At 42.9% G+C, this 25,949-nt stretch overlaps 1 protein-coding gene across 5 annotated transcripts in view; it reads left to right on the top strand.

The window, feature by feature from the left end:
* Positions 1 to 19,745: 19,745 nt before the first annotated feature.
* LRP6 (LDL receptor related protein 6) overlaps positions 19,746 to 25,949 on the top strand; it is a 177,358-nt gene continuing 171,154 nt past the window's right edge. For all 5 annotated transcript variants that reach the window (XM_065398640.1, XM_065398561.1, XM_065398483.1 and 2 more), the window contains exon 1: positions 19,746 to 19,844. The gene's annotated coding sequence lies outside the window, so the exon portion shown is untranslated. The remainder of the gene's footprint in view (positions 19,845 to 25,949) is intronic.

The following is a 25,949-nucleotide window of genomic DNA, read 5'->3' as shown; positions in this document are numbered from 1 at the left end:
CAGCCACAGAGCCAGGTGTGGTGAGCAAGTGGGGCCAGCCAAGGGGGGACCTTGGGAAAAGGGCCCAGCGCAGAAAGACACTCCTAGCCAAGGGTCCTTGCAGGCCAGACTGGGAGAGGGATCTTAACCCAACGTGGGGCTGACGCTGGGAAGAAGGGTCTAACCACCCAAAGCCCGGAGGTGTGTGGCCACCACCATTGCAAGTGTCCAACCTGCAGCATCCCTGCAGCACAGCCAGGACCTGAGAAGGAGACCTGGGACCTACAAGGAACAGACTGCAAAGTGCCCTGATGTCCAGAGACACTGTTTGTAATGTTCCCTGCCACAGAGCGGGGTGATGTGTTTTCCTTTAACCTTTCCCATTTTCCTTATTCTTTTTTTAAATTAATTGTTAATTAAACAACTTGTATTTGCTTTAAATGGTATGAAATGATCAGTGGGTCAGGGAGGTGCCCAGTGCAGAGAGAGTACCCTGGAGTGGGGACACCCTAGCCTCTGTCCTAGGTGACCACAGCAGGGTTGGGGGTTGAGCCCCCCCAGCAATCCTGGGCCCAGCCTTGTCGGGGTTAGAGGACTCTGCCACACAGGAGAGTGGAAGGGGACCCCTCAAGGTCAGGCAGACCTCTTGGTAAAGGAAGTGGGAGCGAGGACTCAGATCCTTTCACTAGCCCACTTCACCGGGCTAGTGCAGAAGCCAGGAAAGTTCCACACATGATTAGTGGGATCATTCCCCCGCTTACACTACCCTACAGATGTAGAATGGATGTAAAAAGCCCAAGCCTCTGATGAGAAACTGCTACTGAAAATCTCATAGTAATTTTCTTGAGAGGTAAGGTGTTAGCCCTGGTGTCCTGGCTGAATTCCAGTGTGAGTGATTAGATTCTGATTAGCTACATTCCCTCTGCAATTTGAACTGGATAAAACAAGAGTGTTGCTGTGCACTGTTAACTATTGCATTTCATGCCAGAAGTGGCTGGGTTTCTAGGGTTCGATGAGACGTTCCCTGTGTACCGCTTGTATGTCGTAGTTTTTAAGGCCCATCAGGAATAAAAGCCACCATATGAAAGTTGTTGTGTGTTTGTTAACTACTCCCTGAAATGGTGACCTCCCTTTCTTAACCATAGCCATAAACTTCAGCCACCAATCCCTGTGACTAAAATAGTGTGAACAACATGTACAATGTTTTACCAATAGCTAATTCTTAAGCTTCAAAGGATGCAATGCAACGCTTAATTGGTAAATACTGAGGATATGTATTGCAAAATATTGAACTCCATAAAAGTGTTCTGAAAAGGAAGTATTTCAAAATTGTTGTTGCTTTAAAATGCATGCACATTATACTTAATGGGGCCCATACGCTGACTGTTTTTGAAAGTTTTTAGCAAATTAAAACAAAACAATGCTTCAGTGCACATCAGTGTAAAATGTGATCCCTTTGAAAAGGATGTTTTAACTCATCAATGCAGCATTAAAGGACTTAAACATACTAAAACTGTAACTTTCCCAAATGACATTTTCATAATTTGGCTTTGAAATTTAGGCATGTTAAACATGAATAAATATTGGGTCTGCCCTGTGGTCCAAAGGGTAGTGTAAATCTGGGATCAGAATCCTGCATAGGGGGAGCTGAAAGCACTACAATGGAAGCATGCTCTGAGGGCGTGGGGCAGAGAATTTTCAAGCTTGAGAGTTAGAGGAGGAGAGGAAAGGAGCAGTGGGGGGCTGGGTAAATCACATGATCTCAGATTCACCCTGGCCACCATTACAAATATGCTCCTCCTTCCCTCCTGCGGTCCAGCTGCAATTAAGGTGATGGACAGATCCTTGAAGGCTTCCATCCCTACTCTCAGGGTATCCCCGTAGAATTTATATTGAAGTGGCTTATATAGATATAGGGCTGTGATGGGCTCAGGCACAGCCCAAGCTATTGCTTTGGTTGCAGTGCTTGGCTGTGGGAGGGCACTCGTGGTCTGGTTATCTGGAGATGCAAATAGAGGCTGAGCAACCCGCCACCTCTTCTGGTAATAGGGAAGCATAGGCGCCGACTCCATGGGTGCTCCAGCCCTGGAGCATCCACAGGGAAAAATTAGTGGGTGCTCTGCACCCACTGGCAGCCAAGCTCCCCGCCCCGCCCCGCCTCACCTCATCCGCCTCCTTCCCTGAGTGTGCTGTGTCCCAGCTCCTCCACCTACCTCCCAGCGCTTGTTGCTGCCAAACAGCTGTAGCAAGCTCCGGGAGGGAGGGGGGAGGAGTGTGCTCGGGAGAAGGTGGGGAAGAGGCGGGGCCGGGGTGGGGATTTGGGGAAGGAGTTGAATAAGGGCAGGGAGGGGACGAAGTTGAGTGTGGGACTAACCCCCACCGGCGCCGTTAGAGGTCGGAACCTATGTGGGGAAGGGTAAAAAAGAATCAGGGAAAAAAATAAGATGAGAACGAAAAGGATGGAAGGAGAGAGCAGAAACTTTGATTGCCCCTTCAAGTCCCCATTTACCATATGATCTGCCACAAGGAATGGGTTCTGTAGATGAAGGGAACAATTACTTGCTTTGCTGTGTAAATGGCCCCCTCTGGTAACAGCAGTGGCACTGACGGGCTCTGGAGAGAGATGCTTCTAGTTTTTCCCATCTCAAGGTTTATTTGAAGAAGAGAGGAGATGAGGAGGATGGCTCTGAGAGGACCTCTGGGGATCACGGGTGGAGATGGTGCCTTAGAAACAAAGAAAACCAAAATGTTCTCTCTCTCAATCCAAAGAAACCTTCCTATTTCTTGCTGAAAAGTTGAAGGCACCTCCCCATGGCATGGGAGAGTTGGTGAGGGACAAAATGTCTCCTGTTACTGTTGACCCTAATTATGGACAAGATAATCTAACCCCTTTCTACCTGGTTGTTGAAGTAACCCCACTTTAAAGAGCCGTTTCATTTCAGAAGAGAGCCTCATGGCAAACCTCTTCCCAAAGATTTGTCATGAAATGATGGTAAATGCACTTATACTTGAACTGGGGTTGGGCTCAGAGTTAGGGAGGATAAGAATTAAGTCTGTTTCTTTTTAAAAAGTGAGTTTAGGGCTTGTGAAAAGTGTCAGACTGACAGCGCTGAAACCCAGTGTCTTCTGTTAATGCACTGAACAGTATCAGCTACAACACAGGCAATAGCAGCGCAAGCCTTCCCTACATAATGCTCTATCCCCCCAAACTATTGTGCCTCAGCCTTGCCTTTGTGGTCCTACTTCTAGGGGTGAGCTAGAGTCTTGGGGTGAAATCCTGGCCCCACTGAAGTGGATGGGAGTTTTGCCATAGACTTCAATGAGGCAGGATTTCACCCACCATGCTCATTGAATTTTTGGACTCATTGAGACAATCAGCAAAGAAATCAATTCTGATGGTGGTTTCTGTGATGTGGTAGACACAAACTCATTTGCTGAGCAGTCATAATCCATTAGTTGCTTTTGATCACTACTGACTTGGGCCCCAGTCTTACAAGGATCCCATTGACTTCATCAGGACCTTGTGCTGGTGTAAGAGCCTGCTAGCCTACACAGATCTCATTGCAGGATTGGGGTCTTGGACTGTTTTTGAATCTGTGACCCAGAAATTCTACTTCAAGGCAGCGATTAAATATTAATTAACATGAGGAATCCCTATTAAAATTCAAAATATACCCTCTTCCCACTCCCCTTTATTTTATTCTGACTCAGTTGAAATCAAGTAACATACTACAAACAGTATGAAAGACCTGCAGGTGTAGGTGAGGCCATTTGTCTCACCTACTTCCTTTTGTGGTCCATCTGAAAAACTAATTTCTGTGCATATAAATTGCGAGTAAAGCAGAGAACGTGCCTTAGTTTTTTGTTTGTTTTATTGTCTTTATATTGTTGAAGTAGCCATGTTGGTCCTGGGATATGAGAAAGACACGCTAGGTGAACCAATAACTTTTTCTGAACCAGCTTCCGTTGGTCGAAGGGACAAGGTTTTGAGCTTCACAGAGCTCTTCCTGAGGAAGATTGGAAGCAAGTCCCTTTCACCAACAGAAGTTAGTCCAATAAAAGATTTTACCTCACTCACCTTGCCTTTCTTATATTGTCCTGGTATAACTGCACCTAGAATATTACACACAGTTCTGGCCTCTGCATTATAAGAAGAAGTAGGTTCAGAATAGGACTAGATATGATAGCATTGATGAAAAGAGATTGAAGTGTCTGACTTGATACTTATGGGAAAAGAGGGCTAAGCTGAGGTAGGGGAAGCCAATAACATTAAGTATCTTCAAGGAAATAATATCAGGAAAGGAGAAGACATGGTGAAGGGATGGAATGCTGTAATGTTCTAATGCTAAAAATAAAACTAGCTTGGACCTCAGGGAAGATGTCTTTAAGAGTGAGGCAATTAGGTAGGGGATCAGACTCCCAAGAGAGGTAGTCAAGACACTGGAGTTTCACCAGCAAAAGATTAGATAAGACACTAGAGGGAATAATGTAGGGAAATGTGTTGCATGCTTTAGGGGGTCAGGCTTGATAGCTTTCAGGTTGAGGGTTTTCTCAGCTCTACTTTATGTGATTATGACAGGGAATTCGTCACAGATTCTAGATACTTGTTTTAAAAGGCTAATCACTGTTATACAACATTGATTTTACAATTTACATTATATTGTTAAATTATAGTAATTTTTCTGGAACAGCTTAAATAATGTTATGTTTCCCCTGCAGGCTCTTGCCTCAGTTAACTGTGCTGACTGGGGCTAGATTAAGGGAATTCAGTGCCTAGATACATCATGACATGGGCTGCCCTGTGGGCCCATCCCCCAGATGGAGTGGCAGAAGCAGGGAAGGCCATGTCTCTTAGCTGAGAGGCAGGGAGAGCAACATGAGTCTTCCTTATCTCCCCAGGAGTAGTAATAGGGGCCTCCTCTCCAAGCCCAAGTAAGCAGGGGACCTCCCAATATTTACACTGGCAGCTGGGGAAATCAACTTGGTGGCTGGGCCACACAGAGTCTACCACTGGGGGTGATGTTGGTGGGGTCCCCCAGAGCAGTGGGTCTTAAAGTTCCCTCACCATTGGGATGAATGAGGCAGTTCACATCTCTGAGCTAGTGTTGCAGATGCAGGGAGGTATTATTGCTTTGGTTTCACTCTTGTTAAATATTCAAGCTTTTCTTTGCAACCATATGGACAAGAAACTTACAATGCATTTTTCTTTTCTATTTTTTAAATGAAAATGGAGATTCTGATGTAATCGCAAGACTCAAGAAACTGGGGCCCTAGGCAAGGGTCTATAAGGCTTATACCCTAGTCTGTCTCCGGTGCTGACATCCTACTATAAATGATCACCAGGAAAGAACAAAGTAAACTATGAAATTAGAAGGGTTATTTTTCTTGTGTTTGTAGTAGATCTGAGAATAATACGACCCTTTAAATTTAATATGGTATTTCTCTCAACTTCTGCCCTAAGCTGTTGCGTATTGTGTCTGTGTGTTATTAAACAGCTGCTGCATTCCTTGGTGGGCAAAGTGGTATGTATGTCTCTTAGTACAAATCATTAAGTGGAGTTTGTAAAGTGGATGAAAGAAGCTATGTAAATGCAAGAAAACTTTCATTCAGTGTTTCCAAGTAGGAAAGAGCAAAATATGTAGGGAAATAAACCTTTATTAAAAGCTTCTAAGAGTGAATTACTAAATATTTAAAAATCTGTTTATAGTAGTTGACAGAGAAAGGGGGGTGCTTAAGTGGCTATCATTTGGGAAGTGTTTATTGTTACATTTAAATGTGAAATGTTTACTATGTGTTTTATGTTTGTGTTTTTTTATTTTTGTTCAAAACTGTTTATTGCATTGATTCGGTGAAGGGGACAAAAAAACAAAACCCAGTGACTTTTGGGAAATGAGACATGCATCATTGTACCAATTAAGCAGCAAAGTTCTGTTAAAAAGAATAAATAATAGTTTTGCACTGGGAAAGATTTAAAAAAATTCCTCTGCAGTCCATAGTAACCCCACACTGTAGCTTCATTTTACAATGCTGCTCAACTTTTTCTAGTGATACTGATACTTTAATATAACATGACTCAGCCATTCCCCTAGGGGGTTTCTAATTCAATCAGGAGGCCAGATCAGGAAAAGTGTATAAGAGACTGATAAATATTTAAATATCAATATTATTCCACCCTCTTGCGTGACTGACTGGCAGAGATTTTATTTTGGGGGTTGGCTGATGTGGGATTGTAAGGATTTTTTTAAAGGACGCTGCAGTCTTTAGGCAAAACTCTCACTGAAGTCAGTGGAAGTTTTTCTGTATAAGGAGTGCAGGGTTGGTCCCATAACTTTATATTGGAGATCCCTGCATATCCAGCTGGCTCAAGGACCATTAGTACTGATTCATTCACAGTGTGTGGTTAATGTATTGCTGCAATAGTTAGACAATGGAATTAAAAAGGAAAGAGGCATTGGCCCTTCTGCTTGTCTCCCTCAGCGTCTCCCTAGCTGCAAGCACGTAACCTGCCTGAGCCAGGGCTGCCTTCACCTGAAGCAGCTGTGAGTTTCCTTTGTGCTGCTGCTCTTGATCTGTGGCTGAAAGTAGGTCCGGCACTCCCAGGTCCAGTGTTGTATCCACAACCGCATCGCACCCCCCCTTCCCCCAAAAAGAGGGAGGAGGGAAAGGAAAATAGTCCCATTGGAATGCGACAGTGGCTGCTGGAGTGTCCCTCCCCCTCTCTGGGGACGGTGCCTGTGCAAAGCGCTGCCTCCCTCCCCGGCCACCGCGTTGCCTGGCTCGGCTTGGGCTCGCCCCGCCCGCCTTTGTCGGGGAGGCGCGGCGGGCCTTGTGCGAGCGCAGGCACCGGAGGAGGGCGCTGCATTGGGGCGTAGGGAGCCGTCTGGGGGAGGGTAGGGGGAGGAGGCTGCTGCTGAGCAGGAAAGGGGGGGGGGGCGTGTATCCCTGCGCCGCTGTGCACGGGAGGAGGCTGAGGAGGCTGGCCGAGGAGTTGGATGGGGGAATTGCAGCCGCCTTTGCACGGAGGCGGCGGCGGCGGCGGCAGCAGCATGGAGGGGAGCGTTTGCGCGGCTGGTGCAAAGGAGCCAGGCGCCTGCTAGAGACAGACAGCGGGGGGGGGACGGACCTGCAGCTGCTCCCCCCCGCCTGGAAGTATGAACTGGCAGCAGAGCTGCTGCTGCTGCTGCTCTCCCCCGCCAGCGCCGCCGCCGCCGCCCCCCCGCCGGTGAGCGAGCAGAGACGGAAGATGGGGCCCGTGCTCCGGAGCCTACTTCTCTGCAGTTTCTGCGCCCTGATGCGAGGTGAGCGGGGAAGGGGGAAAGTTGCGGGGGTCGCTGCCCGTGGCCATGTTCCGCGCGGTGGGGGGGAGAGGCCAGGCCTGGCCGCCGGGGAGGGGGAGAGGGGCCCAGGGGAAGGGGCAGCAGCGCTCTTTGCAATGCCATGTATCCAGCTTTTCTCCCCGAACTAACTTCCCGCAGCGCAGCGGGCAAACCCTGCACTGGCCGGGGCGGGTGGGGGCATTGCACGGTCGTGTGCACCCCCAGAGGCGCTTTCAGAGGAAATCACCTGGTGGTGAAATATTCTCTGGGCTTCGTGATGTTTGTGTGGGGGTGGCTGGAGTTATTTTTATTTATCCTGCGTGCTCAGGAGTCATCTTAAATAAATAAATAAATAAATAAATATTTGTTTTTGCAAACTTAAAAAAAAAAGACGAAAAACGCTCAGGGTTTGCAGTCCTCGTTGCACGTAATCCAGGATGGGAGGCAGAGGGGTGAGGAGACTCTGGGCAGCGTTTCAAGGAGCAAAGCATTAAAACATCGTGGTGGCTGGGTGGGTTGGTTTGTTGTTGTTTTTGTTTTGGTCGCCCCCTGCGCCTATCCATGTTTAGAGATAATTGAAGTCCTGTACACTTCACTGGAAAAAAAGTGTATGTAATAATCTAGCGTTTCATTGGATTTTATATGCACCAGAATAAGTACACACTTGGCAAAAAGAATCCATGCATCTGAAGAAGTGGGGTTTTTACCCATGAAAGCTTATGCCCAAATAAATCTGTCTTTAAGGTGCCACAGGACTCCTCGTTGTTTTGGCAAGAAGAATAACACTCCTCTGATCTGTATTGGGTCCATTCTGGGACTTGAGAGAAGTTTGTGTTTTAGAGGGCTGATTGTAAAGGATGTTGATAGACTTGGCTAATATATACTGAATGAATATTGATATATTTTTCAAATAAGGGATTGAAAATAAAGAACTGCCAAACGGCATTCAGTGTTTTTAACACACTAGGCCTGCTTAACCCAGGGTTATGAGTTCAATCCTTGAGGGGGCCATTTAGGGATCTGGGGCAAAAAAATAAATAAACTGTCAGGGACAGTACTTGGTCCTGCTAGTGAAGGCAGGGGGCTGGACTTGATGACCTTTCAAGGTCCCTTCCAGTTCTATTAGATAGGTATAACATTTAATTCCCCCCTCCCCTCAATTTCCTATCTTGCAGAGAACAAAAAGATAACTGAAGGTTTTGTATGCTGTACGTTTGATTATAGTAACCATTTCTACTTGTTTAAAATCTTCTTTTTTGGTGGGAAGAGACCTGTGTTTATATCCATCACATCACTGTCCTTTTCCATAGTTAACGAGGGAAGGGATTCTTTGATATATCAGAAAAAAGCAATCACATTCTGATTTAAAAAATGGCTTGCAACCATTAATTTGTTTTGATGGGAGCTTGGGGGAAGGGGATTTGGGTTGGGAGGAAGAGCTTGATAGCCAGTTGCTCACTGCTCTGGAAGAGGAAAGATTCCCCCCTCCCCTTCCATGCATCTGTTTGCCATATTGCATCCTGTTGGAGAAATGTAAGTATACTTATTTAAATGGGCTACGTAACATTTCATACCCCACTTGTGGCTGTAAAGTTAAATTTTAAGTAACTGGATTTCAGGCAAGGAGGAGAAATAATGTATTTTGAGCAGTACACTTTAATATTTAATAACCATACATTTCCTTAATAAAAATTCATCTAGCACTGTAATTGTTGCCTTAAACCAGGTATTCTTCTGTTTTTTTCCCTTAAGTTGCAATTTGAGCAAGAGTATACAAGTCAGTGGGATATTGGCACCATGACTGTCATTTTTCCAAATCAATCAGCTCTTAGTTATATATTCTTTGCAAGTCTTCACAGACCCGCTGATGCTTTGTAGGAAACTTTGAAAGACATTCAGTTTATAAACCATTCTGGATTGTCATTTTTTCTCTCTCTTCTCTTTATATTTTGCTGAGTATATTTTTATCAAAACAGCATCTTTGTTTCTCTAGAGTTCATTTGCTCCTGCTGTTTTTCTCCCACCTGAAATCATAATCTTCTATCTGTGACATTACAGTAATTTCCACCGCAGTTAATTGTTACTTCAGGTAGGGATAAGCAGCAGGAGCAGCAGAACTTGGAAGAAACAAAGATCGTATTTTTATGCATGTCTTTCGTAATAAAGCCTGTACATGATATGCAAGCAGAATTGGTTCTGAAGAGAATGTGTTCAATTTCTAGGAGGTGTCAGCAGCCCTTTAATGAGGCAAAGGCAAGCATTGCCCACACAGAATATTGTCCGAAGTACGACTATGTTTTTACACGAGTAAGGGTGAAGTTTTTTGTGCATATGTTTACTTCTTGGTTCGTGAATTTGGTGCTGTGAAAGGTGCCAAACTGACAGTGCTGGAGACTGAAGCCCCTCCTTTAGACACAGGAATGGAACTGGAGTACATTCTTATTTTGCTATGTCAATTTGCAGGATTCTGTCTTCTAAGAGTATTACTTAGGGATGCCACGTTTTGATGCTAATCTTTGATTTGGATACTTGATCATGATAAGCTGCACAGAGACCACTGATGTATCACAAAGGTTATCCAATAGCCGGGTGACAGTAGGAATTTTTGATAATTTGTTTACTAGTCTTGGCTGGATTAACACCAGTAACGTTTAAATGCAAAATCTAGTTAATTAGGAAATTACACCCTCATGATCAGGGCTTGGGAAAAGTATACTAGGCACCTACTAGCCAGAGGTTGATACATAATATGTGGGGCCTCTCCAGTGGTGAAACCCTGGTCCCACTACCAGCTTGGGGGTGAATGCTGGTATTCATAAGGCGAAGATGTCCCTGGATCCTGCTAAAAGACTCCCATCTTTCATGTTGGCCTCTGACCTATTCTGATGCTAGAAGGGCGTGGGGGAGAGCGGACCCCTATCCCTGTCCCAGAACCTGTCACTGCTAATGTACACCTCCTCCAGCTTCTGGTTTATTTTTGGGATTGGGGCTTCCTCTTTTCTGAACATCAACAATGCCTGCTGTTGCTGCTGCTTGGAGCTTTCCCCTAGCCACAGAGGAGTGAGGTTGACCTGATTCATGTCAGCGTCACTGTTGCCCACAGTATTTTTAATGGTAGCAGTGAAACTGATCAGAATCTTGTTAGAGGCTCTGCTGCTGCTTGGGAGCGGTGGGCAATAGGTCTGTCTGTTAACTAAGGAAAATGACACCACACAGGTTTACGTTTGCAAAGTTACCTCAGTCATAAGTGCCAAAACTTAGCTTCTCTTTTACAAAAGAACAGGTTAGATTCTGCAGGAACTGATGACTTGCCTCTTCTTCCCTTCTGGGGGAAACCTTCCTAATTGCATCTGATGAAGTGGGTTCTAGCCCACGAAAGCTTATGCCCAAATAAATTCGTTAGTCTCTAAGGTACCACAAGGACTCCTCATTGTTTTTACTGATAAGTAAGAGAGTTACTCTTTTTTCAATCCTGCTCATGCAAGGAGTGCATCAAGAATTGATTGACCAGGAAGCGTATAAATTATATTTATGGAAATTTATCATGACGTTGTGTTGGACAGACGTTTAGCTGTCCTGTATTTAGAATCAGTTCTTGAAGGAATGGAAATGCCTGTTGGGTAATTGGTATTTTGACAAACTCCTAATGTGCTCAAAAGACTTGTTTTTAAAAAAAATTGTCCAGTGGTACCATTGTGTAAAGACTCTTGTTTTTAATTTAGAAAGGCTAGCAGGTTCCCGGCTTCTTGGGCTAGTAGAGACTAAGGGTGCTGCTCAGACAGCATGCTGGGAGCAGAGGGAGGGGGGCGGGGAAGAGGCATACTGTACCCTGTAATATTCTGAAACAACTAGGTGGGGTCTTATAGCAGCATAGAGGAGTTCCATTGGGAGCTTCATGGAGTCTTCAGATAAAGGGTTTCTTGAGACCCGGAGCCCCAGTGTTGGAGATCAGACCGTAGAGGATCGTCCCCCAAGTTATCACAATACATTCCCCCCTGTCCCTCAATCCAGTATGTATAAAAGATAGCCCATTTTTGATTGTTCTGTATCATTCCTTAGAGATCAGTCTGGCATTGTTCATGCCATATTTTCCATTTGGTTTGCCTTTGTCATTGCCATATTTCAGCTGAGAGCTTTCTGAAACCAGCATGATCTAAGTTTTGGCAAATGCCATCATTAATACAGTAATTTCCACAGTTGTATCCCTCACCCTCATCAAATCATCACTGAAAGATTTTTTAAATAAAGTATTAGGAAGGTGATTATAGAACCCGTGGCAGAGTTTAATGTGACTGGGAGCAAAGATAAAGTAGCATTATGGCAAAGTGTGTTCAAATATGATGGAGTTTGCTGGTGTTTTTTTTTGGGGGGGGGAGGGGATAAAGTTGTAATTTACTTTGTCAGTGGTTCATGAAGGTGATGCAGTACTTGTATTCCCCTGTTACTGTAAAACTATTCAACTGAAGAACTTATTGTAATCATAATATCTTACAGAAATATTGTTCAGAGTGACATTAATAATTTTCAGGTTTCCCTCCTCTCTTACATCCCAGTAAGTGATCTCTGCTCTTCACTTGTTAAGTTTTAGCTGGAAGTGACAATCTGACTGCAGGGATAGCAGGTTGGGCTGGGGGTTTTGTTGCAGTTGTGCAAATTTTTCAGCTAGAAGATAGCAGCTCAGGAATGGTTCCTGTGCTTGAGTTCTACTCACGTGCTTCTGGGAATCCGAGAATTTCCACCCTTTTTGACAAGTATTTCCATCCTTCTGGTAATATTGCATCCCATATGTGCCCACTTCAAGCAATCCACCTCAGTGCACTCATTGCTATATTTACTTGTTGAAGTCAAGTAGTGCATAGCACATTCTGTGTGCATATGAGAGAGACACACACACACAGACACTCATCTCCTGATCTGTCACCATCCGTTTTCTCTGGCAGACAGTCTTCAGACTTCAACACTGTCCTCTTTGTCCCCAGCATATTCATCCTCATTAGCTTCCTGGCAAATGTTAATTATGTGGGTTGGCTTGCTGGTGAGTTGTTCTCCAAGAGAGTCCAGTTTCTCATACATGGGAGAGATGATTTTGGAGTGGCACTAGAAATTCAGCTGTTATCCCTGGCCTTCTTGTACAGGACCACTCCCAATTTGGCAAATTGATACCTTGATACCTTCATGTACAGAGGTGTACTGCACCTGAACAGACTGGTAGTTCTAGGTCCCAGCAGGGGGCCCTCATCGACCTTGGGCCAGCTTGAAGGATTCCACAAATACTGCTCTTGTAAACTGCGGATAACGTGCTAAATTCTATGCTACCATCCGTTTCCGTGAGGTAGCGCATCAGGGACATGCTTTAAGACCCAGCTATTGCTAGGGTGACCAGATGTCCTGATTTTATAGGGACGGACAGTCCTGATATTCGGGGCTCTGCATTATATAGGTGCCTATTACCCCCCACTCCTGTCCTGATTTTTCACACTAGCTATGTGGTCACCCAAGCTATTGCTGCAAGTAAAAATACTGGTAAGGGATTTCCTGTAACCACAGATGTTTACCCCATGGATGCCTGATGCAGGGTGCTTACTGTGAAATGAAGGAATGTATGGCTTCCTGTTCACATCAGGCAGACTACACTTGTTCATCTAAAGCCCAGCTAAGCCACTTGTCCCAGCCATTGACTTAGGGCACTTCTTCACTGGCAATGTTAAAGCGCTGCCATAGCTCTCCCAGCGCTCTAAAAAAACCACTTCCATGAGGGGTGCAACAACCAGCGCTGGTGCACTGTCTACACTGGAACTCTACAGCGCTGAAACTTGCTGCGCTCAGGGGGGTGTTTTTTCACACCCCTGAGCGAGAAAGTTGCAGCGCTGTAAAGTGCCAGTGTAGACAAGCACCTTGGATGGCTGTTGTGTGTGGGACACGAGGGTTTGTACAAGTGTGGCATGGTCCAGTTGTGGCATGTGATGGTTATTTATTATTCTTTTGAGCCAACTGTAAACAAGCCCTTTTGGGATTGTCTCTGTTCTTTACCTGGTTATTACTAATAGTTGATTTGGGTGAAAAGAGTATTTGTTCTCCTCTTAAATAACTACCAGTATTTACACAACCTATTCCACATATTGGGCAGTTTAACCAGAGTTGCATAATCGTTTGTCAGTGTAAATAAAGATACAGCATAGTTCTGTAAAAGCACAATTTTCCAGGTGTTGGGAGGGGAAAGCATTGCATCTACAATTCTATAAATGCTGGGTGATTGCCCTAAAAATTAAATAGGAAAAATCTATTTATACTTGGCAGGCAAATTAACACACTAATAAAGACTTGATTTAACTGTCCAAATGTTCTTGTAGTTTATAAATATTTATGGAAAGGAATTCACAGTGTGAGAAGATTAGCTATTTGCTCCAAATGGGCAGAGCTCAGTTTGACTAAAATGGTGGTATTTGCATTAGAAATGAGCTTGTAATAATTATTTTCTCCTTGCCATTATGTCCTTGTGTGTTTTGCTTACTAAAGTTGTTTGTTTCTTTTTACGGTGATTAATTAGCTACTGTTTAAAATATAAGCCTGTGCATTTCAAGTCAGTTGGCAGGACCCCTAAGCAACTTTGAAATGGAGTCAAACCTACAAATCTGAGGGTAGTGTGTGAATACTGTATCATTTTTCCCCCCAACTGGATTAATAATATGCATTTGGGATTATCCCATTTAAACTGTAGTTTAGTTATTAACATTATTTTAGTTAAACTTACTGTATTAATTTTGGGATAAGTCCCCAAAGTTTTAACATCATAATAATAATAATAAACTATTTTATTTTAAAGATAGAATATTCAGTGGCTTCTGATGCGCTAATAATGAATGCTTTTATATATGTGGGTATGGAAAATGGCTACATCAGCAAAGATTTTTTTGTTTGTTATGGGATTATATTACCCAAATAGAATTACTCTGTATTACAATGAAATCAATGTAACAGAAATGATATCGTTTTAATTCTGTTTATGAGGGCCATGTGTAAGCACTGTGTGTCAAATTTGAAAATTAATCATCTCTGAGAGAGGAAAGAAGGGAAATCTACAGTCTTAATCAACTAGCTACATGAATAATTCTGCTAATAATAATTCTGTCACTTAGCCAAACTATTTTTCCCATTATTCAAATAGAAATGTTAGTTAATAAAAGGAAACACAATTTTCCTCTTCAGCCTCTTCCCCTCATTGCCTGGTGCCAAAAAAAAAAGGGGGGGGGGGGGAGGGGAGGAATTTGCTTCATATTATTATCTTTACTTATACTTTGGTTGCTTTCCAGCAACAGACTTTTTCCCCAGCTGTGCTTAATTGTCAAAGATTCAAAATACTTAGAGGGAGTGTAATGTATTTGCTGTAATCCTGGCCGTTGTTGGCCAAATTCTGGAAACTGACTGCATGTAAAAAGTAGCAAAAACTTATGGTTATTCTGAATTTCAGCTTCTCTTCTTTCACTGTGTAGATAGAACAACAATGAATAAATTAATTTGTACTCACACTTATTCTTAGTTCATTGTGGAAATCCAAGAATCCTTTTATGCAAAAATGGATTAATGGAGAAAGTAACACATTCAATAAAGAAATAGAACACAGTTTAATTGGGAAGCCTTGTATCCACTTTATTCAGTCCATGTGGAAAATCAGTGATGTTATAATAAGGCAGCTACTTAACTAAGGCTTAATAATCATACTGTATACCATGCAAAACAGCAAAGCTTATAAATAGATGTAATATTTAAAACTTCTCAAAACTGGGTTTGAACTGTAGTGATAATCTGAAAAGAGACAGATGTGAATTACGTGTTTTACAAAATTGTTTTTATATGATTATTGCTTATCTGTTAATTTTTTTACATATTTTGTCACATATGATGTGTAAACTGATTAGTATGTGTGCACTGGAAATACAGTTGGACCTGCATTACATTGGTTGATCAATAACTTAAAAAAAAAATAAAGCTGCTAGTAATCATAATTGTTAAAGTAGATTCCTCTCTTCCCACTTCCAAAACCTGTATCTGTTCATTTAGAGTAGAAATTCCGTTCCCTAAATTAACGCCATAGCAAATTTAATGCTTTCGAGGCATTGAAATGTAATCTTTGGATTGGTAATTTACAGTTTTGATTTACCGAAAACGAATTTTAAACTTGTACATTTAAAATATACGTTTTGTTTTGGCAGTGTTTTGTTAATCTACATGCCAGTCTCTGGTCCGTGCTTCAGCAAGTGGTCAAAGATGGTTCTCCTGTCTTGCACAGAAAATATGTAACTGTACAAAAATTAAGAATTGTGATGCTGTGAAAATGACTTTCAGTAGCAAAGGAAGTCCAACCTTTAAATTGGCACCATTCAATATGGTGGATGAGCTGGCAAACTTAGTGCCCAGCACCTTTGAACTGGGAAGGATACTGAAATGAAGTAACTTTGGATCATTGGATGATTGATACTTTTTTTTCATTACTATTGAATAAAATGCTGAGTTGCAGAGAAGTGGGGATGACAATGTGATGTTACGAAACCTCTGTATTTTCTCTTTCAGCAAAAGTCAGTTGCAGTCTTGTCCCTCTCAGTTTGTCTTGCAGTGGTCCAATCTATGCTGTCAAGTCAATGACATCTTTCTCTTCTGGGGGGCCATTAGGAGAATAGCTGAACTGCTGGGTTGTACATGCTAACTTCTGTATTTATAGCTCCTGACAGTGTCCTTCAAAATCTGAAAGAAGAGGAAACCACTTTGCACTTGTGAAGACAAACTGTAAAGTTTTCTAATGTGTCCACCCTTAGCCTTTAGGCTAAGCATGCCAGGATAAGTCATTGAAAGTGTCTGCAAAGGGAGAGAGCTAAAAATTGAGGGAAACTTGCAGTTTTGTTCATGATTCAAACCTTGTAAGCATTTTCCCCCTTCATGTCCGTATGAAAGAGAAGTTAATGGTAAGGGAAACCCATATCATCTCAGAGCAGTGTACAGAAGCACAAATTCATTGGCGGGCCTTTAATTAAATGCATTGCTTTTACAGCTTCATGAAGGATTAGGTGTGGGTTTTCAGTTACTTCCTTGCTGGCAAAAAGCTTGAGTAGGAAACAGTGAAGCCATAAGGCAGTAGGTGTAATGATTTGCATTGATGTGATCGGACTACTATTCTTACCAATCATTGAATGGCTCCAGACAGGCAGATTGCAAAACTTGCTGTACTATCACAAACATTGTTTTTGCACATTATTTATATTGAACGCTTGCTTTAGCTATCAGAAATGTAACTTGCAAATAATCAAAGCGTGCATGCATGCACGCACATACACTGGCTGACTCATCAAGTTGAATTGCTAAGTAGTTGCTGCTATTTCTGCGTTCTGAAAGCAGTTCCTCTTGGACATCTTCCGCCATGTCTCTAATAAAGCACAGAAGAGTGTTGTTTGAATAAAGGCATGCTTTTCAGTGTGATAGCTTCTTCAGATCCTATGTCCCTAAAAGAACCAAACAAACCCCATGTCAGTTACATAGGGAAAGATGAATTTTTTTGCAACAGTTTTCCCTTTCTACTGCTATCTAATTCAAATGGGTACCCAATAAGATGCTTAAAGGGCATTTCCGATTGATGCTGCCAGTTTGAGTGATCAGGTCTTGTTGACGTCTTCAAAGTTTCAAGTTTTCTCAGGGGAAGAAAAATCCTCAGATTTATTGTTCACTGATGGATGCCTGGTTTCTAAATGTCACAACAACATGGAAGGTTTAATACTCTCACCAGCCAGCCCTACAGAATGCACTACAAGTTGTGGTTTTGAATCAGTCTATGTAAAACTGTGTGTCATGCTTGTAGTCAAATTTTATTCTGAAGTGTAATTCAAATAACTTGTATGACTTTGCGAAAAGGACATCTTTCAGAATCATTCCTCAGCCAGAACTGAACTCCCCCAAAGAATGAACAACCTATGCAATACAGTTCTGTTAGACTCAGCAGTGCCTTCGTGATTACCCTTGACATGCCTGGTGTTCCAGTTCAGTGCATGCTGTGTGCCTGGGTACTCTCACTTCGTGTTGTACATAATAATGGAACTTGTACTTGTTTGTGCCTGGATTTGCCTTATTCAAATGCGGTGCATATTGTCTTTTTAGAAACGGTTCTGTCACTCTGCTGTATGCACTTATATACTGCACTGTACCACTTGCTGAATTTCTCAGTTTACGGTAGTATGGTAATCTTACAGGAACACATAATTATTTTGCTCATTCCCATTTATCATTTTCAGAGTGTTGAATAACGTTTTTGGAAAATGTGGCGCCCCTCCCCCCACCCCCTTTTTTTTTTCCGTATGTGACTTCTTGTGACCTGTCTAAACAACTTTAGACCTAAAGTTTGGGAAACCCTCTTTTAAATCGTTAAAATTAATTTTTTAGACTTTTTTTTTTTGGCGGGGGAGAGGAAGGAAGGTAGAAAGATAAGGTAACAAATTTGTTACTTAAAATGGGATTCCCCTCTCATTCTGTAAAAATGCCTCCTCTACTTCCATAGAAGTACTATGCCTGCACTAAATATTTTGCTGTAAATCAATAATGTGGGTAGATAAAGATGTTAAGTTTGAAATCTGACTTTGTTAGAAAAAAACACTCAATGTTATGCGGAGCTCTAAATGACTGGGTGTGAGGGAAATTTTTATGCAGAGTTTGTAAAATGAACCTAAACAAAATTAACAGTTTAAATTTGATTTACATTTTTTTTGGAACACTTAAATACAGTTCCTGACACAGAATAAAAAATTTATTTTCCAGTCTGTCCCCTTCCCCCCCCCCCCCCTCCACATATGAGTTTCTGAAGGACATGGTATGGTACAAATGCAATGAATAGTCTTGAGAAAGCTGAACTTCTGAGGTGACATTTTAAAGTGTAGATCAATTTAACAGGCACTTGGATTTCTAGTCTCAGTGTAAGCCTTTTATATAAGAACTGTCTCTTTTCTGGAAACGAAAGTGCTATCTTTGTAAGAATCTGCAGACCTGTACAGACGCAATGGCCGTCATCAAACCATGTGCAATTTTTGACTCCATAAATGCAGGCCTCTCTCTGGTGACCTAACAGGTTTCTTTAGCCTGTAGAGGGAACTTACAGCTATAGGTAAGTGTACAGTTTTTTGTTAAGTTAATAGCAATGTTATAATGGCATGTATATGAATATGTTTAGAGGGCCAACCTTGGTGTCTAGCTAGGTATTTTATGTGCCCTCATCACAACAGTACCTGAGCAACCATAGAGAAGGCTAGTTGCATTTTGTGATAGCAGTTTAAAAGGGGATTTCATTTGTGATGTTTCTGTGTTTTAAAAACCTGTTCTTACTAACTTCCATTTCAGTACAAATGTTGCTGGAATGTTCATGATGCTGTGTGATACTGGTGGTTGAGTATAATTAAATGAATATGTTACATTTAAAACATCTCTTTTCTTGGTTACTGCCTTTCAATAGTTTTATTCGTGGGTTACATATGAAAGTTATACCGACTGTACAGAAACAAGTATGTGGTAGGCAAACTAGGATGCAAAAAAAAAAAAAAAAGACATTTGATCAGATAACTAAACACGGCATGGTGGGCCTCAGTTTGAAAGAAGACTTCACACAGTTTTTGTAGCTCTGCTTTTTCCCCTTGCTTTAGTACTAATTAACATTTTATGTAATGTCTTTCATTCCAAGCTGCTTCAGAGTGTGTATGTGCAACACTGTTAAAAAGGAGCCTACTTTAGATTGGAGGGCAGCAGCAAGTGAGCAAATGGTGCACAGCACACTGGCCTCAGTTTCCCCTTCAGATACTGTTTGAACACTACTCTCCTAGGAAAAGGTGTCCATGTGATCTTCAATGAATGTATTGAGACCTGTTTTCTTTTTTGAACATCTTATCTGAACTACACACACCGTAGGATAGTGAGCGGCATGTTAGTAATTTATCTCCTTTGAAAGAGCTGAGAGGATCTTGCTGAGATTTGAAACTGTGACTTCAGGTTATCTAGTTAACTTCCAAAGGCTGCCTTTTCTGGAGTCATTGAATTAGCCCTTTTATACCATGTCTGTGAAACTACTAATGCCTTAAATTGTAATAGCCTGACTTACATTAATGTGTGTCATTTTTCCCCCCCACCTAAAGCTGCACCGCTGCTGCTGTATGCAAACCGACGTGATCTGCGATTGGTGGATGCTGCAAATGGGAAAGAGAACGCTACAGTTGTAGTGGGTGGTTTGGAAGATGCAGCCGCAGTGGACTTTGTGTTTGTCCGGGGTTTGATATACTGGAGTGATGTAAGCGAAGAAGCCATTAAGCGAACAGAATTTAACAAAACTGGGAGTGTACAGAATGTGGTCATTTCTGGGCTTTTATCACCTGACGGGTTGGCATGCGATTGGCTGGGAGAGAAACTATACTGGACGGATTCTGAAACAAATCGGATTGAAGTTTCCAATTTAGACGGATCTTTGAGAAAAGTTTTATTTTGGCAAGAATTGGATCAGCCCAGAGCAATAGCCTTAGATCCTGCAAGAGGGTAAGTCTTTGGTTGTTTTTTTTTTTTTTTTTTAAATCTTTGGCATGTCTTGGTCATTAATTATTGAAATTCAGCGTGCTTATTAAAGAGATCTGAATATTCCCAGTTATGCTGTGACCTTTAAATATGGTACTGTCCTAAGCCAGTTTGCATACCAGATGGTGGTCTTGTTTTTCTTGCACTTACTGTGAGATGTGAAAATAATAATCTGCAATATTGCTGATTATTTTTGTGTATGTGTAGGTGGCTTGCTGTCTGAACAACAAACTGTCTCTGTTTAAAAACATCAGATGTGCAAGCAAATATGTGAGAAGAAACTATTATTGTTGTTCTGGTAGCAGTGCAGAGGATGATAATTCATTTGGTTCTGATTAACGTGAAAACAGATGTAGTCTGTTTGTAAAGCCAACACCTGCCTATGGAGCTGTAATATACTGCATTGCTGCTGTGGTCTGAGCAAAGACAAAAAAAAAAGTTATTCAGGATTTTTGTTACAATATAGTGGTAACATTGTAATAAGTGAGAAAAACCAAAAATAATAATGTTGAGAGAGAGGTTACAGCACTCAATTAGAAAATACATTTATTGCAAACATCTGACCCTAGTGCTGTTGGGAAATTCTGTTGTAATAAAAACAATGATGCAGTAGAACTGGCTAAGGCGAGGCATACTACAAGCTTTCTTCTTCTTAACTCCCATCTCAAGGTCTGGTAGTGGACCTTAGTCATGACTTGCAGTACTCTCTGTTTATTCCCTTTGAGGGCCTCTCCTAAATGGTGGCCATCAAGCATGCTAAATTCAATGGTAGTTTTGTGATGTAGATGAATGTCCACTGAAATTTAGGATGAGTCCACGAAATGCATGGTTGCTTGTGATGTTTTTTCTAAAACCTGATGGTCTCCAGAAGTGAAAGACTGGTGCAATAAGCTAGTGGCCCACTTAACCCAACATTCATTTTCTTAAAAATTGAATAGGGTCTATTATGCAGAGTAGCTTACAAATTTAAAAAAGTGTTTATTTTTTATCTGAGCAAGAAAGTTCATCTGTATCTGCAATATTAAGAAGACCGACAGAGTGGGTGCTTTTATAAAAGGGTCTCTCCCGCACCTTTCTCAATTTTAGATGTTTGGGGGTATTGTTGGGTAGAATGTTGGATGCTTTGGTTGCTGGTTTTGAATTTGTTCTTATAGCCATACTACAATTTAAAGAGAAGCAATCTCATTTTTAGTTTATTTGACGGCATAGTTTGGTTTGCAAGTATAGGAATCTATATAGTAAAATGTGCTGTCATATTTAATTACTAAACTTCATCGACAAATTGTAATAAAAATTTTTTAAGTTCTTTCCCCATATAATTTTGAGAGGCTTATGGACAAGATATAATAATAAAAGTACTTTCTCCACATTCCACGCACGCACATATCAACAGGTTTCGAAATAAATGGACACAGTTGTAAACAGCAAAAAGAAGATGGAGTTCTCCTCCCTGCCCACCAATTGCTTTGAAAGTTTTTAAACTCTGACATTGAAATAAACTTAATACACCAGTTATCTACAACCCTAAAACAATAAAAATACTGAAGGAAGCAAATAAAAATATAAAGCCCACCCAAAAAAGAGAAGGGGAAAAATAAGGCAAATATGTTTGGGATAGGTTTGTCAGCAATTGGTTGCACTACATCACGTTAGTGTTTCCTTTATAAAAATAGTTAGAATTCATATGCAGAACATCAGGAATGAAATTTGTATAAAAACAGAATTAGGAAGCTTTTGTGGCTTGTCAAGGTTAGTGTGGTTTCTGTTGACCTAGTCAAAGATAGTGTCTGTGCGGCAATCAAGTTTAGCAATTTGTTTTGCAATGGAAGGGAAATTTTGTCCAAACTAATAGAAACCAAACTTTAGCAAGCCATTTGGGCTTTGCAAGAGGCATGCATATTGTCCAAGTATGCACAATAACTTTCTTGGTGGCTAGAATTGGATGAGTACGTAGATTATTTCTCTCAAGGTTTACATGAGAGTAGAACTGTAAAAAGAAAAATTGAAGGAGCCAAAGATACACTTTTTGGGGGGGTCCATTAGACCAAAAATAAGCAATATCAGGACAAGTCCACTATAGATGGGCAAAAGTGCTTTCCATAACCTTTCCGAAAGTCTGACTCCTAAGGGCCTAATTAATAGTTTATTCTCTGATCGCAATCTTTCCATTTTTAATTTAAATCTTCACGTAATTGAAAGGCAAGAAAACATTTCCAAATCTTACTACAGTTCTTGTCAGTACAAGTTCAAGACAAGAACCCTTTCAAAGACTGAGTTTTAAATATAAAGGAATATTCTCTCTTCTGACTCTCCAATAAAACTGTTCCTGGTGAGATTTATTGATTTGTAAGTTGTGAAATAAAGGACATGTTTCATGGTGATTTATTTAATATTTTGCAGAGATTGATCAGTCTAAAAATCTGAAAAATGCTAGTAGTAATTTTATTCTTTAAAATCTGTTGGAGAGATGCCATTTTTGCAAACTGATCATATGTCAAAACTTCTCCTGAGCATTAAGGATGAGTGGCATCAGCACAGGGATGGGAATATAGAAAGTATGAAAACTATCTTTTCTGTTTCAGTACCATTTATTAATTTATTACTGCATAGATAGAAGTACCAGTGTGCTGTCTGGGAGTTTTATCTTTGTGTCCATCAGCTGGTGTGTGGAATCAGCAGCGAAGAGGACTAAGAACAGCAGTAAAATCTAGAACTTGAAAAACAAAGCAGTCTCTTCTCCGTGGAATCCCAGCCTGTGGCTCTTTTTATACACAGCTGTTTCTTACTCCAAATTAAATAATATGTAAATGTTTGCAATTTAAAAAGAATTGTCTTGGCAATTACATAGGGCTTAATGAAAAAATCAGTTAATGCATAATGATCCTTTTCGTAACATTAATAAATCCATCTAATATAAAGTGGCACATATAACAAGTTTCTGATTTTAGCAAAACCTTTTTTTTTTTTTTTAATTTCTCTGGCAGTGTTGCAAACCTTCTTGTTAATACCTTGGGAACAGAAAAGTGATATTGACCATTCTGGCTTTTTGGTCAAGCTGAATTAGGTAGTGAAAGGTGTCTATATATTAAAAAAAAAAAAAAGGCAAAAAAGGACTAAATTGAATGTTTGTGTGCAGTTAAAGCAATTTAATTTTATTTAGCTGTTGCATCATGACTTCTTGGCAGTGCCCCATTTAATAGAAGTTAAATTGTAATAGGATTTTTGAGTTTTTAAACTACAGTTCTCAAAACAAATCTCCCCTACCCCCAATTGCCCTAGTTTTTCAGGCCAGTAAGAACTTCGGAATGACGCTCTTTGTATTGTTGTCAGCCATTGTCTTCCCCAAAGCTGTGTTGACCAATCTGGGGAATGGCATGCTCTTGTAGGGAGTGTCACCGCAGTGGTGGAGATGGTGGGAAAATAAATGGATGGGGTAACTGCCACTATCACTGCCAAACCTCCTCATTTTATGTATATTAATATTATTGGTAGTTTATACCTGGGGACAAAGTCTGATTTTTTTTTTTTTTTTTTTTTTTTTAAACTTGGGATTTTTACTTAAAGAAAGCCAGCATAACTTAAAATATGTAGAGATCTTGCTAGCCAATTGTGTGAACATTGGGGCATGGCTTAAGGTTTTCATTTCACATGCTGCAATTTATTATTTGACACAGTTATTTTTCATCTTTCTGGCAGTGGAATAAACTGTGTATGTGTGGTTTGGAGGGAGGGGAAAGGGATATTCTAGTAATTTGAAATCAGTGGGAGTTTTCAATACTGTTTCAAAAAATTATCTTTGACCAAGTCCCAATCTACTTTTCTGGAACTGTGTGTTTTGTCTGACCTGCATTAAAACTTAAGCTGTTCTTAATAGCGGTGCAGTTGATGATAATGTGTAAAAATGTTTCAGTGTAGACAAAAATTTTTTAGTTTTATAACAAAAAAATCAACACCACAAAGTTGGTCATATAGTCTCAAGAAAAGTGTTACCAAGACCAGCTAGCTTTTCTCGCTTCTAGGTATACTGTGAGGTGAAAAGGAACTTTGTGTCCTCTGGAAGCTCTGACTAATGCAGGGGTCTCAAACAAGCTCCCCCCGCCTGCGCGTCCCCCCACCCCTCTGCCTACCCCGTGGCGCCGCGAGCCCCGCACCGCTCCCTGAAGCGGCTGGAACTATGTCCCTGCAGCCCCAGGCGGCGGGGGGGTGGGGGGGAGTAGAGGGCTCCATGCTCTCGCTTCCAGGCACTGCCCCCCGCAGCTCCCATTGGCCGGGAATGGGGAACCGCGGCCAATGGGAGCTTTGGGGGAGGTACCTGGAGGAGCAAGAGCAGCACATGGCGCCGTCCCCCCGGGGACTCCGGCTGCTTCCTGGAGTGGAGCAGAGTGGAGTGGGGCCAGGGCAGGCAAGCAGGGAGCCTGCCCTGGCCACGGTGCGTGGTGATGCCACCCTGGAGCCGCTCTAGGTAAGCGGCACTGGGCCGGAGCCCGCACCCCAACTCCCTGCCCTGAGCCCCCTGCCATAACCTGCACCCCGACCCCCTGCCGCACCCCTCACCCCTCCTGCACCCCACACCCCAATTCCCTGCCCTGAGCCCCCTGCCGTACCCTGCACCCCTCCTACACTCCAACCCCCTGTCTGGAGCCCCTTGCCACATCCCACACCCTCCAGCACTCCAACCCCCTGTCTGGAGCCCCTTGCCACATCCCACACCCTCCAGCACTCCAACCCCCTGTCTGGAGCCCCTTGCCACATCCCACACCCTCCAGCACCCCAACTCCCTGCCCTGAGCCCCCTGCCACACCCTGCACCCCTCACCCCTCCTGCACCCCGCACCCCAACTCCCTGCCCTGAGCCCCCTGCTGCACCCTGCACCTCGACCCCCTGCCGCACCCTACACCCCTCCTGCACCCCACACCCCAATTCCCTGCCCTGAGCCCCCTGCCATACGCTGCACACCTCCTGCACCTCAACTCCCTGCCCTGAGACCCCATCATACCCCACACCCCTCCTACACCCCAACCCCCTGTCTGGAGCCCCTTGCCACATCCCACACCCTCCCACACCCCAACCCCCTGAACTGAGCCCCCTGCCACACCCTGCACCCCAACTCCCTGTCCTGAGCCCCCTGCTGCACCCCGACCCCCTGCCGCACCCCTCACCCCTCCTGCACCCCTCACCCCAATTCCCTGGCCTGAGCCCCCTGCCATACGCTGCACACCTCCTGCACCTCAACTCCCTGCCCTGAGCCCCCATCGCACCCCGCACCCCTCCTGCACCCCAGCCCCCTGTCCGGAACACCCTCCCGCACCCCAACTCCCTGAACTGAGCCCCCTGCCACACTCTGCACCCCAACCCCCTGCTGCACCCCTCACCCCACACCCCAACTCCCTGAACTGAGCCCCCTGCCGCACCCTGCACCCCGACCCCCTGCCATACTCCTCACCCCTCCTGCACCCCACACCCCAATTCCCTGCCCTGAGCCCCCTGCTGTACCCTGCACATCTCCTGCACCTCAACTCTCTGCCCTGAGCCCCCATCACACCCCGCACCCCTCCTGCACCCCCTGGGGGCAGAGTTGGGGTGAGGACTTTGGGGAAGGGGTTGGAATGGGGGCAGGGAAGGGGCGGGAAGAGGCGGGGCAGGGGCGGGGCCTCATGGAAGGGGTGGAGTGGGGGCTGGGCCGGGGGCAGCAAGGGGTGGGTGTGAGTGATGTGGCCCTTGGGCCAATGCACTAGTCCTCATGCGGCCCTCGTGGTCATTTGAGTTTGAGACCCCTGGACTAATGTCTTACATTTCAGTGGTATTTTTTTAATTCAACTAACTCTAGAGTTAAAATAATTGCTAGTGAATAAACTCTTAAATAAAACTATGTAATCAGTTCACATTGTAAAGATTTTTCAATTAATGGGTGACATTAGAGTACAAAGAGTAATAATATACTGTTTTTCATGACAATGTAGGTTGATTTCTAGATATAATGTGTTGGGGGAAGCTCTTAAGTTTAAACCTCCTCTGAAGAAAGGGAGTGATTTTTCTCATGCTCCAATTTGCATATGATACTTCTCCAGT

This window comes from Emys orbicularis, chromosome 1, assembly GCF_028017835.1.
Source record: "Emys orbicularis isolate rEmyOrb1 chromosome 1, rEmyOrb1.hap1, whole genome shotgun sequence".
Classification (NCBI taxonomy): domain Eukaryota; kingdom Metazoa; phylum Chordata; order Testudines; family Emydidae; genus Emys; species Emys orbicularis.
This window is presented reverse-complemented; position numbering and strand designations above follow the sequence as displayed.